This window comes from Pseudophryne corroboree, unplaced genomic scaffold, assembly GCF_028390025.1.
Source record: "Pseudophryne corroboree isolate aPseCor3 unplaced genomic scaffold, aPseCor3.hap2 scaffold_640, whole genome shotgun sequence".
Lineage (NCBI taxonomy): Eukaryota > Metazoa > Chordata > Amphibia > Anura > Myobatrachidae > Pseudophryne > Pseudophryne corroboree.
Window position 1 is genome coordinate 220,474 of NW_026970229.1, and position 13,951 is coordinate 234,424.

Genomic DNA, 13,951 nt, shown 5'->3' on the forward strand with positions numbered 1-13,951 from the left:
TGTTACGATTGAGTCGCACGCTACAACCACATAAACTCTACCGTAAATACGCATACCATGCGCCTGCGGGTGCCCGCGACTGTGAGTATGCGCACGTACGGGAGAGCGTACGCATGCGCAGCACGGACCTGGGTGAGGTGCAAATATGGTAGTGTGCATAGAGATATTTTTCTGACTTTGACAGTCCACCCTTTGGCAGTCAATAATAACTGCCACTTCCTGAAAACATTTCAAAAGGAGAAAAATATATGTTAGGGGTTAATTCATTTCCATGGTTGGGTAAGGGAGGAGAGAGGAGTAGGTGTGAAGAGGGTATGACCTAGTGAGATAGCAGAAGCATGTGTGTATGAATCCGTGTTTGGGGGGTCATGTATCATCGTGCCGTACGTGTTGTAAATCAAGCTTCGAGGTATTGCGAAGTATACATTTGAATTCCTTCTTATCCCGTGGTACGGGTCTGTGGATGGGCTGTCAAACTTTACCGAGCTCTTTTCGGATTTTGAACAAAATGGGGAGCACATTTTAGTTGATGATACATGAATGGGGGAATATGTGATTGCTGATATCTGTGCCTGTATTCCCTATACTATGTGTGTCATTACCTGAGGGTTGTAGAAATGAAGAAAAGACATAATTACGGTAAATGCGGTGGTATTCTATGTCAGGTTAATGTATATCTGTCGGTTGAAGTTTTGTTCGGTATCAGTTGAAAGTCGTCTTCTTTGCGCTGTGTTGCCCATTAGGGGTGAGCAAAAAGCTTAGTCAATGCCATTAGATTTACAAAAAATGTTGGGCTAGCGTAAGTTTAAGAATTCTAGGGAAACTGGGGATCCCTGGCAAAGTTCATCAAATGTCCATATCTCAAGTGGTCAAAACTTCTTCTTTGGTCTATCCGTTGTCTGTATAGCGTCTCGTCAACTTCCTCGTCCAAGTGGGTCTTTTTATCTTGGAGAAAAACCAGAAAAACAGGTGAAAGAAACGGACCGTAGAAATCGCATTTTCATCACATCATTGTTTCTATCATTGGGTCATAAATCAAATCCAGGTTAATTACAGTTTCCTCACTCCTCAAACTCATTACCTTAGTACGACGATTGCACCTCATTAAAGCCTGACCGCATCTAAATATCAAGCCAATGGTTATGATAACACCTAAGATACATAGGAGAAACTTCCCAACATCCATTATGACTCCTTGAGCCCAGTCTCCCAAACCGGAGAACCAATTTCGCGGGTTCAACCATGACACCCAACCAGTCAGCTCATTACCTACAGCAGCAAGAGTGAGATTGTGTTTTCGGCGAAATTCCCACTTCAATTGGAGAATATCGTCCATCTTTTGGTCTATGACCTCGACCGGATCCTCGGTGCTATTCGTGATATACGTGCAACACTTCACGCCGTACTGTGTTGCCAATGTAACACAATATCCGCCTGTCACTGCTGTGAGGTAATTAAGAACCATTCTATGCTGCACCAGTTCTGTTTTATAAGCTTGAAGTTCCCTTCCCGTATATCTAAATGTGTCATCATACATTTCAGTGATATTGTCTAACAAATTTGCGAGCGCCAATATGTATTTATAATTTAGCACTCCTCTAGCGGTGCGGGTGAAATCTAACGCGATTAAGAATTGAATCCCGGTGGATTCACTTATCAGATCAGAGGCCGGATGCTCTGTCTTCTCTATCAGGTGTCTTTTAACAACGTGCTCGTAGTGGGTGTGAGTATAAGGAGCTTGGGCACCACGATGTATGTCCTTCATTTTGTCATGTGTTACAGTCATTACTTCAGGCAATACTTTTCCAATATAACACAATCCTTCAGAGTTTGGGGCAAGCCACTTGTACGCCTTTCTCCCGCATATGAAATATGCATCATCGGGGAGAACATATGGGACGGAGAAGGACATAACCATATTACACACCTTCCAGGTGAAATCTCCTAACCCTAATTCTTCCATCTGCTTAATACACGTATCAGGTTGTACGATATGTGCACAGTATCCTGGTGATACTTCTCCAACTCTCGTAATCCTATTTCCTAAGGTGTACCTATACCGGAAAGATTTTCCTCTACTGGCTATGTGGCGTACAAGCTCTGTATCTGTAGGCATTCTATCTGCTCTATGCGAAAAGGTCATGGTGTGGTTACTCCATGACACTTCCCAATTTCCCGGCTTTCTGGGATTGGAGATGTTGAAACATAATAGGGACCTATCCACATGGTATTGGTGGAGCTTCAAACTAGGAGGGCTGGAGATATTAAACCTCCTGTCCACCGGTCTCCCACCATTTAACTCAAGTACCTCCCCTATCGTTAAAGGAAATGGTACTAGCCCTGATTTGCTATGACCTTGAGGTACTTGAGAGCATACCCAACAATCTGTTTTGTTTAACACATTACCCACTAAGGAGTGATAGTCACTCAATGGATGCCGGTCCATATGGATATTAAAACTGGATTGGCATTTCTTAATGCACCCATCTTCAATGACATTGTTACAGAGCCTACAGATACAGTTTTCTTCAGCTAACAATCCGTCACAATTTCTTCTATGGTCAATGCTATCGGATCGTTTTCTGATACTCGCCTTTGCTTGTTGGTTAGGTTGATCCTGGAAAACTACGCCTCCATCTTTATCATCAGAACCCATTCCAGAACCTCTATCGACCTCCATGGTACTCTCGCCGGAACAGACTGCTCTGGTCAACATCATGGTCAACAGGAAAATCCGGAACACAGTCTCTTGGGGCAAGTCCATCTTATAGGAGGAAATGGAGAAGAATGAGAAGGAGGAAAAAGAAATTTGAGGGAGAGGGGATGGGAAGTGGAGGAAAATAATAAAAGGGAGTGGGGAGTCGACAACAGCTCTCGGTCTTCAAGGCTCAGGTGCCGCCTCAGTCCTCCTGGAACAGACACTCCAGTGATACAACCTCTACCGTCTGTTTCTTATCACGGGACTTCTCTGGATCAGCAACCTTCTTGCAGTGGGATGAATGGACCCAAGTCTCTCTCTCAGCAACCTTCAATGCCGTAGTGCTAGTCAATAAGACCTGGTATGGTCCTTCCCATCTGTCAATAAGGCAACCTGAGCGTAGAAAATTCCGTATCATTACATAATCCCCAGGTTCAATGTCATGACAATTACTATCTGGTAAATCAGGAATCACTAACTTCAGATTATCATTTTGATTCCTCAACTGTTTACTCATGTTAATCAAGTACTTTACAGTTACTTCATTGTTACATTTCAAATCATCCTGAGGGTTAATCATGGCATGCGGTTGTCGACCAAACAAGATTTCAAAGGGAGACAGATTAAGAGGGGACCTGGGAGTGGTTCTGATACTGTACAATACAATGGGTAAAGCTTCTGGCCATGTCAATCCTGTCTCTGCCATCACTTTACTCAATTTATTTTTAATAGTGCTGTTCACTCTTTCGACCTTCGCACTCGCCTGTGGACGGTACGGAGTGTGCAGCTTGCTATCAATTCCCATCAACTTACACATTCCTTGAAAGACATCACCTGTAAAATGGGTACCCCTATCACTTTCGATTATTCTAGGGATACCATATCTACATACAAATTCCTGCACAATTTTCTTAGCAGTAAACATAGCGGTATTTGTTGTCGCTGGAAATGCTTCGACCCAATTTGAGAAAACATCTATACAAACAAGTACATATTTCAAATTCCGACAAGGGGGTAATTGTATAAAGTCAATTTGTATTACCTGGAAAGGGCCGCCGGCAGGTGGGATATGGGATGGTTCTGTAGGTATTGCCTTTCCAATATTCTTTCTCAAACAGGTAAGGCATGACATTGCTCTTTTACTCGCATGAGAGGAGAATCCTGGGGCGCACCAGTATGCTCTTACCAATTTGCACATTCCTTCCTTGCCTAGATGAGTCAGCCCGTGAGCTGCTTCAGCCAGACATGGAAGATATGCTCTGGGGGCCACTGGTTTACCATGTCCATCCGTCCAGAGTCCTGAGGACTCCTGGCCACATCCCTTTGCCTTCCAGACTGCCCTTTCCTGTGTGGAACACAAATTTTGCATTTCACACAACTTCTGTGTGTTAATGGTATTAAATACCATTAATTGTGTGGTGTCTGTCTGTATGGGGGTAGCAGCTGCTAACTTAGCAGCTTCGTCTGCTCGGCTGTTACCAAGTGATACCGGGTCTTGGCTATATGTGTGTGCTTTACATTTGATAACAGCCACTCTGTCGGGTTCCTGTATCGCTGTTAGAAGCCTTTTTATGTGAGCTGCATGCGCTACCGGTGTACCAGCGGCCGTCATGAAATTTCTGAGGCGCCATAGGGCTCCGAAATCATGGACTACCCCGAATGCGTATCTAGAATCGGTGTAGATATTGGCTGACTTACCCTTAGCCAATTCACATGCTCTGGTTAGGGCGACCAGTTCAGCAACCTGGGCTGAGTGAGGTGGGCCTAGCGGTTCCGCTTCTATGGTGTCTTGGTCATCTACGACTGCGTATCCAGTACACAAGTCTCCCGAGTCTGACTGTCTATGACAACTACCGTCCGTGTAGAACGTGAGTTCTGCATCTTCCAGTGGGTTGTCACTGATGTCAGGCCTTGCGGTAAAATTTTGGGTCAAATATTCCATACAATCATGTGTATCTTCCTTTGTATTAAATCCTCCTTCCCCATCACTCTCACCTTCCACCCTTTGTGCCTGACCAGGCACACCTGGGAGATACGTTGCAGGATTTAATGCACTGCATCTCCTTATGGTGATGTTTACGGGGGCCATTAGTGCCAATTCCCATCTTGTAAATCTCGCTGATGAGACGTGTCTGGTTTGGGCAGAATTCAATAAGGCTGATACTGCATGTGGCGTATGGATTGTGAGGTTGTGGCCTAGCACGACGTCTTCGCTTTTTGTCACTAGCAATGCTATTGCAGCAACGCTTCGCAAGCATGTGGGGAGGGATCGCGCTACCGTGTCTAGCTGAGCGCTGTAGTATGCAACTGGCCTACTGGCATCACCGTGTTTTTGGGTTAGTACACCTGCCGCGCAACCAGCACTTTCTGTTCCGTATAGTTCAAAGGGTTTCCCATAGTCTGGCATACCTAGTGCTGGTGCCTGCGTTAGGCACTGTTTGAGTCTCTCAAATGCTGTTTCGGACTCGTCTGTATGCGAAATCCTATCAGGTTTGTTTGAGGAGACCATTTCCTGCAAAGGTAACGCCAAAATGGAAAACCCTGGGATCCAATTACGGCAATACCCACACATTCCTAAAAACGTTCTGATCTGTTGCTGGGTTTGTGGCAGAGTCATGTCTCTAATTGCTTGGATTCTATCAGCGGTCAGGTGTCTCAGTCCTTGTGTTAGACAGTGTCCCAAATATTTTACCTTAGTTTGGCATAATTGTAACTTGTCTTTGGACACCTTGTGTCCGGTGTCTGAAAGATGAAACAGGAGCTGTTTCGTATCCTTCAGAGATGCTTCCAGTGAATCTGAACACAGTAATAAATCGTCCACATACTGTATCAATACTGATCCACTGTCTGGTTGCAAAGACTGTAAACAATCATGCAAAGCCTGAGAAAATATACTTGGACTATCTATGAAACCTTGGGGTAATCGAGTCCACGTGTATTGGACTCCTCTGTATGTGAATGCAAACAAATATTGGCTGTCAGGGTGCAGAGGTACCGAAAAGAAAGCGGAGCAGAGGTCAATAACAGTGAAAAATTTGGCAGTGGGAGGGATTTGCATTAGGATGACAGCTGGATTTGGCACTACGGGGAACTGACTCTCAACTATTTTGTTAATCCCCCTTAGATCCTGCACTAGTCTGTAACCCCTCCCCCCACTCTTTTTCACAGGGAAGATGGGACTATTAGCAGTGCTGGACGTTCTTACCAGAATGCCCTGTTGTAGCAAGCGCTCTATTACTGGGTAAACTCCTAACTCCACCTCTGGCTTCAGAGGGTACTGTGGGATTTTTGGAGCTATCCTACCATCTTTTACTTGTACAACTACTGGAGCTACGTTTGCCATTAATCCAGTGTCTTGTCCGTCTTTTGTCCAAAGTGACTCTGGTATCTGAGATGTCATCTCTTCTATTTGGGATGGATTCCTATTTGTCATAATGGTATGTGACATTAATTTTGATGGGGAGTCTAACATGTCTCGCACTTCCTGAGCGTGTTTCTCAGGTATGTCCAAGAATACACCTTCAGGAGTACAATAAATGACGCACCCCATTTTACACAGTAAGTCTCTTCCCAGGAGATTGGTTGGTGCCGATGCAGCCAGCAAAAAGGAATGCTTGGTATGCAAAGGCCCTATTGTAATCTCGGCTGGTTTGCTAACAGGGTAGTGCTGGACTACTCCTGTTACTCCCATGGCTGGAATTGTCCTACCAGTGGTTCTCATGCCCACTGTCGAATTTATCACTGACCTGTGTCTACAAGAAAGTTTAAAGTTTTACCAGCTACATTAATTGCGATCTCGGGTTCACTTCCAAGATTGGCAATTAATTTTACTGGCTGCAGATTACAGGTATGGCCACACCCCTATTGGGTATGGTGACCTCCCTGAATCCCGCTGGCAGCAACTACTTGTGAGGGAGATAGTTGGGAACTACCAGAGGCATGCCAGTCTCTGTTTGGGGGATATCTTTTTGTTTCCCCTGTATGTGGCTCATAACTCCGTTTCTGCGGACCTTGCTCCCAATGTCGTGTGTCGTGTCGTTGTCTAGGGGTTTGGTATGAGTTTCGTGGATTCTTTACTCTACAATCTCGTGCCATGTGTCCCTGTTTGTGACAAGAATAACAAGTAACCATACTTGACTTACCCACAGGATTTGGTGATACAAACAAAGGCTGCCTTGTGGTCAGAGCCTGTATACTTACTGACATTAATTTGTCACCTTGTTGTTCCCTGTGTCTGGTGATGTTTCTGTCGTGATCAATAGCAGCCTCTCTCAAAGTAGCCACAGACAGACCTCGCCAACATGGTTGCGTGGTCTGTACCCTAGTCTTCAATGACTCTTTTAAACCATCCATCAGTACCGATACTGCTACTTCCCGATGGTTTGTGTCTGTTTTAATGTCCTCTATGCCTGTGTATTTGGCATTTCTAATAATGCTCTGTGAAAATACTCTGCAGCTGTCTCTGACTCCTTCTGTTTAATGGAGAATATCTTATTCCATTTAGCTACTGCTGGGAAATACTCTTTTAACGGCAAGTTTATTCTTTTCACATTATCTTGGTTGTACACATCTGTAAGAGGTACATCATGACCTAGTCCGCAATCAGCTAAAAATTGAGTTGCGTCGACATTTGAGGGTAAACATGCTCTCAGCAATATCTGCCAGTCTTTATTGTTGGGCTCTACAGTGTTACCTAAGTCTCTGATGTATTTTTGACTGGCAACTAAGTCTTTTCTAGGGTCAGGAAATTCAGACACTATGGTCCTTAATTCCATTCGGGAAAATGGAGTGTACATGGCAATGTTCCTAATGGGAGTGGCTCCTGATGCGTCTGTTTTCCCATTTGGCACTGCTATTACTCTAACAGGTGTAATTCTAACAACCTCATTCTGTGTAGATTCTACAGGCTGTGGTGAAATAGTTTCAGCATAATGCATGGTGCCGTACTTACCAGTTGATACGACCTCACCTATCCCTCCGCTAGGGGCCTTTACTAATCTCGTGGGTGGAGCTGTGCCTACTGTGGTCTCTGCTATGGTGGCTGCTAGAGAGAGCGCTGAAATCGTTGCCGATTCGTCCTCTTGATCACACTCCTGAGGAAAGTTCAAAACAGGGTACAACTTGCACGGGTTAATACTTGCATGGGTTAATGGGTTAACATTATCATTAACATTTACACAGTTACTAAGTGATTTTGTGTTACACCTTAGTGCGTCTTTCTCCGCAATCAACTTCTCTCCTGATATGTATGGTGGCGGCGGGGCCGTGGCAATCAGTTTTCTGTTAGAGCCAGATCCCGCCGCCTGAGCCAAACCTCTCTGTATCTCACCTTCCTGTTGCCACAACTGTAAATAATCATAATGCTGGATTCGTCTCTTTGTTGATTTTATGAGACATATCCTCCTCCTTAAATTTTGTAACACTTCTGAGCTGAAGCTCCCTACTCTTGGGAATTTCTCCCCGTCATGTACAGTCATTCTCTCCCATTCATCACATAAAGTTTCTGTGTGACTTCCATATTTCTCACACATTATATACCTGGCCGACCCAATTGGCCGGACCACTGAATCAACCCGAACCGAGGTTGATCGCCCCCTACCTGAACAAGTGGCCCCCATAGTTCGAAAGTGTTGCTTTATTTAGCCAACCCTTTACGCAAAACCAAATGCCAACAATAGGCTGACGGTGGCGGTTTACCGAGTACCCCACTCACTCGCCCACGCCGACCAATACGACCTGATCACACCGATATGGTGCTGGCGTACTCGACCTAGGGCCCCTGCGACCTGAACCTCTATTTACTGGAACCTGCGAGGGTTATCCGAAGAACACTTACTCTTTCCAGTAACTATTGGTTGCTGGATAGTTCCTGAGTGAGCAGCGAACTTCCCTTAAAATAAAAAAATTACACAAATCACGTTAGAGTGTACAGATAGCGTTTGTGACCCCTTTACTCTAATGGTATTAGGTCAGATTACTAACTACTGCACACACTTACGTGCGGTCCAGTCGTTCAGTACACAAACAACTAAGCTTATGTACGGAAAGACCAATGGAATCGAAACTTACGACTGCGAATTCCTTCAGCCAGAGCTTATATGGCCTATATGGGTGTTGCACCAACCCTTTTCGGTGTTGTGCCTGTGAACTGTATAGCAGACTTCCTTGTCAGCTGTACCTGGACCTCCTGGTCTGTTATGACCTCCTGGTCTTGTTACAGTATGACCTCCTGGTCTGCTATACTCTAATGCTCAAAATTGTATATTTAACCAGAGATGCCTCCCTAGCCACCGTGCACGTCACTTACACGCATGTACCTCACGAGTACTCGACTTTTCTTGTGGTTCAACCTTTAAAAATTGTAAAAACACTCACTCATCACATGTACACTTTTGTTTCTATTTCTATTTCTGCGCAGAAATTTTTCTTCAGATCAGGTGTGTTACCAATTAGGAGCAGGATCTGTTAACTAAATTTCGGACACCCAAAAATAGACTTGCGTTATTTCTCGCCTCGCGTTATTTATCGCTTTGCGTTAAAAATCAACTTATCGTGACTTGAGCTACGTGGGCGTAACCGGACGCTCCGTTGCGTAACGTACGCTGCGTGCGTCGGCCTTTGGATTGCGTACGCAAGTCTTTGTTAGAGACACGTATACGCAAAGCAAAGATCCACCGTAACACAATTTATACTTTTATCAATGTAGATGATCCTTGATCATCTACCACACAAACACACTTACTTCGCCTTATCTCCCAGGCGAAACTGTGTGTTTGTCTATCTTTTAACTATATTACCTTTACTCTTAAACTATGAAATAACGGCAACTCTCTTTTTAGCACTTCTATCAACTATAAAAACTGGCAGACAGGAGAGTGATATACGAAAATGAAAAAGAAAAAGAAATGCAGATATATATATGTGTGCGTGCGTGTGTACGCAAGACAGAAAAATAAACAGTTTTAAAAGACACTAGCGTTTTGTTCTTACCTCCGGTTCCCGGATTCCTTCAGCACTCTTTACCTAAGTGAAGCAGACGCTTATCCTGTCAGCACTACGAGGGATACAACCTCCCGCCCTTTGCTGAGGGATAATGTCTGCTGATCTACCTAGTGCAGATATGTGAAGGACGGGCGAGCCGCCAATTGATAAAGCTGAATATTTATCGTATATAAAACACTTTAAGAGGTCTAAGAACACTATACGCTATCTACGTAAGAAGTACCGTAAGGGTACGCAAGTTGTGTAGCGATCGCTCAACCGTAGTCGAGACGCTCAAGCGTCACGTTCGCTTACGGCCCAGTGATCACAGGCAGGCACGCTATTGGCTGCCGACTAACGTAATGATTCGCTATAGCGTAGCGTACGCTCGGGACCACGAGGAGATCACCAGCGGTGCAGACGCTTACAACGTTTAAACCTTTATCTCTATACCTTTAACGATGAGATACACAGTATACCTTAGTGTAGAGACAGAGTGTAAGTGCAACCTGGTGTAACCTGATTAACTACAAAGCTGCTTGAGCGTCACCGGCGCTCAGAGAATACTTAACACTATAAAGAATACACAGATACCTGGGCTTAGGGTCCGAAACCTATTATATGTATTATGACTATTATACTTGCAAAAAGAATCACAGTACAAAGCATACACTACAATATAACATAAACCAACTAACCAGATAAACTACACAGGAAATACAATACAATACAATTAAAGGAAAATACGAGAGAAAGAGTAGAGAGAGAGAGATAGAGAGAGAGAGAGATGGCTCACAGTAAGACAATATGATTACGGAGAAAACTTACGCACTAGGGGAACGATCGCATGCGCCTCGATATCCAGCTCCCGATTATCAGCAATGAGAACCGTTGAAGAGAGAGAGAACTGGATACGGTCGGCCTGCCTATTTATGCCCCACACACAATACAATTCAATGGTCCCTACAATCTCATTGTTCATTGGACACAGGAATTCGGCTTCGCATTATAACAAAAGGTCATAGGTTGATTCATACAGGTGGGCTGTGACTATTTCCAACTGCTCAGGTGGGAGGGAAACTGGGTTTCCCGCCGCATGGGTAATAAAGTGCAAATAAAGTAAATGTTCATAAACTTCTTATGTCCATAACTATTCGCACGAGCGATTGATCTGCTTCAAACCAACACAGGAATATTTCTAATTAAATATTCTTCCGATGGATACTAAACACCACTGTATTACTCCTGTCTGACCCTTCGTATCAAACAAAGAGGGATTCCTCTGTTCATAAACATTCTATATTAACCAAACTTTCAGAATCTATCAAAGGGACCATGATCTACAAAATACATTATTAGTGAAAATATGTTACGATTGAGTCGCACGCTACAACCACATAAACTCTACCGTAAATACGCATACCATGCGCCTGCGGGTGCCCGCGACTGTGAGTATGCGCACGTACGGGAGAGCGTACGCATGCGCAGCACGGACCTGGGTGAGGTGCAAATATGGTAGTGTGCATAGAGATATTTTTCTGACTTTGACAGACCCTTCGCAGCTCTAGCCCAACTCCTACTTACCTGCCAGGTGAGATACTATGATCATGTAGGTGCTTCTCCCAGGGCAAGGCTCACCCATTGCACTCTGGGTGTGCTGCCCCTGTGATTTCCCCAAATGTGGGAAACTTGACTGCATAATTTGTGTTTCCCCTGGTCAGCTCTCGTCAGATCTCTTTGTCTCAGGTCTCTCTCCAGCCTAGTTTGCTGTCTGTTTCAACTTCTCTTTTCTTGAGCCGCTCCCTTCTATGCCCTTGCGCACTATCTTGACTTCTCCCATCTGCTTACTTTGTGCCTTCCAACGCACAATGCGAACTACAGGTAGTGCTGCAGGGCCCACACCCTTTTACTTGCCTTACAGAGCAGCTCTGGAGCTATTACAGTGCCCAGCTGCTGCAAGTAATCAGCTTGAATGCTTCAGGGGCTGGGGCATAGCCAACATGAGCCCCACACCGAAGTAGGGTGGAGGTGTTTAATGCGAACTAGGGGTCATCCAAGCGCCGCAAAAGGCCGCCATGCCCTGCACGCCCCTTTTCTCTTTTCATATGCAGACGAGGGTTGAAGCCAACTTTGACCCACTGCTTGGATGACATCACCATATGCAAATCCATCTGCTGCAGGCCTTCCCCCAGGAATGCTTGTACTAGTTGTTGCATTTGGTTTGTTGTTTGGGGGTGCTTCAGTATTAGGCAGCCTTCTGCCCTCCCATGTTCATCTGAAAATATGTGTTCTCCCTGCAGTTGTTGTCCCCAGATGAGAGTTCCCTTGTGCTGCCTCAGTTGAATCTCCTTTACTTGACAGAGATGTGCCTGAGCAGCGGCCCTCCCCAGCCCTATCCCAAATCATACTTATTTTGCATAGGAGATATCATGGTCATGAAGATTGTTCTCCCAGGGTGAGGTTCATTCATTGCATTCTGGGTATGATGACCCCTGTGATTTCCCCAAATGTGGGAAACTCGACTGCATTATTTGTGGTAGTGGGGGACTGTGTTTGTGCTTTCCTCTGGTCAGCTCTGGTAAAAGTCAGATTTCTTTGTCTCAGATCTTCCTCTAGCCTTGTTCTTCTTTCGAGAGTTCCCTTGTGCTGCCTCAGTTGGATCTCCTTCACTTGACAGGGGGGTGCACGAGCAGCGACCCTCCCCAGCTCTAGCCCAACTCCTATTTACCTGCCAGGTGAGATACTATGATCAGGAAGGTGCTTCTCCCAGGGCAAGGCTCACCCATTGCACTCTGGGTGTGCTGCTCCTGCGATTTCCCCAAATGTGGGACACTTGACTGCATAATTTGTGTTTCCTCTGGTCGGCTCTCATATAATTCAGATCTCTTTGTCTCAGGTCTTTCTCCAGCCTAGTTTGCTGTCTGTTTCCACTTCTCTTTTCTTGAGCCGCTCCCTTCTATGCCCTTGCGCACTATCCTGACCTCTCCCGTCTGCTTACTTTGTGCCTTCCAACGCACAATGCATACTACAGGTAGTGCTGCAGGGCCCACACCCTTTTACATGCTTTACAGAGCAACTCTGGAGCTGTTACAGTGCCCAGCTGCTGCAAGAAATCATCTTGAATGCTTCAGGGGCTGGGGCATAGCCAACATGAGCCCCACACCGAAGGAGGGTTCATCCAAGCGCCACAAAAGGACGCCATGCCCTGCACATCCCTTTTTTCTTTTCATATGCAGACGAGGGTTGAAGCCAACTTTGACCCACTGCTTGGATGACATCATATGCAAATCCATCTGCTGCAGGCCTTCCCCCAGGAATGCTTGCACTAGTTGTTGCATTTGGTTTGTTGTTTGGGGGTGCTTCAGTATTAGGCAGCCTTCTGCCCTCCCATGTTCATCTGAAAATATGTGTTCTCCCTGCAGTTGTTGTCCCCAGATGAGAGTTCCCTTGTGCTGCCTCAGTTGAATCTCCTTTACTTGACAGAGATGTGCCTGAGCAGCGGCCCTCCCCAGCCCTATCCCAAATCATACTTATTTTGCATAGGAGATACCATGGTCATGAAGATTGTTCTCCCAGGGTGAGGTTCATTCATTGCATTCTGGGTATGCTGACCCCTGTGATTTCCCCAAATGTGGGAAACTCGACTGCATTATTTGTGGTAGAGGGGGACTGTGTTTGTGCTTTCCTCTGGTCAGCTCTGGTAAAAGTCAGATTTCTTTGTCTCAGATCTTCCTCTTGCCTTGTTCCTCTTTCGAGAGTTCCCTTGTGCTGCCTCAGTTGGATCTCCTTCACTTGACTTTTTAAAGTTTTTCTAGGAAACGTTCTAGATGAATGCTTATTAGCCTTTGTCAGTATGTACTTTTTGCAAAGTGTCTCTGTGGCGCAATTGGTTAGTGTGTACGGCTATTAACCAAAAGGTTGGTGGTTAAATCCTACCCAGGGACGTAATTGACCTTGTGATCAGATTTTGGTGATATTTAAGTAGACAAGTCAAAATTTCAAACCCCCTCTTATTGTGTAGGGTACCTAGCCTTCTCTGATGTAATCAGAGTTAGATTTGATTCAGTGATTTTATAAAAACAGCTAGGAAGCACAATTTAGCAGTGGGTTGCAGAGAAAAAGAAATATGCTGGCAAAAAAATCCAATTGAGTGATTAAACAGCTCTTCATTTCTGGCTTTATTTTTATGCTAACAAATTTGTTCTCTGAAAAGTGTCCACAAAGCCAAGTCTCTGATTAACACCTTTGTAGGGATGGTTTTTCACATATTAC

General features: G+C 45.0%; 4 non-coding genes across 4 annotated transcripts; all 4 read left to right on the top strand.

Moving 5' to 3' along the window:
- Positions 1–11,255: 11,255 nt before the first annotated feature.
- On the top strand, positions 11,256–11,412 carry LOC135036317 (U1 spliceosomal RNA). The gene has a single exon (XR_010231108.1). It is a non-coding gene; the product is annotated as a U1 spliceosomal RNA (small nuclear RNA).
- A 671-nt stretch (positions 11,413–12,083) lies between these two features.
- On the top strand, positions 12,084–12,247 carry LOC135036312 (U1 spliceosomal RNA). The gene has a single exon (XR_010231104.1). It is a non-coding gene; the product is annotated as a U1 spliceosomal RNA (small nuclear RNA).
- Positions 12,248–12,399: 152 nt separating this feature from the next.
- Positions 12,400–12,562, top strand: LOC135036319 (U1 spliceosomal RNA). Its single transcript, XR_010231110.1, has one exon. It is a non-coding gene; the product is annotated as a U1 spliceosomal RNA (small nuclear RNA).
- A 643-nt stretch (positions 12,563–13,205) lies between these two features.
- On the top strand, positions 13,206–13,369 carry LOC135036324 (U1 spliceosomal RNA). Its single transcript, XR_010231112.1, has one exon. It is a non-coding gene; the product is annotated as a U1 spliceosomal RNA (small nuclear RNA).
- The last annotated feature ends 582 nt before the right edge of the window (positions 13,370–13,951 follow it).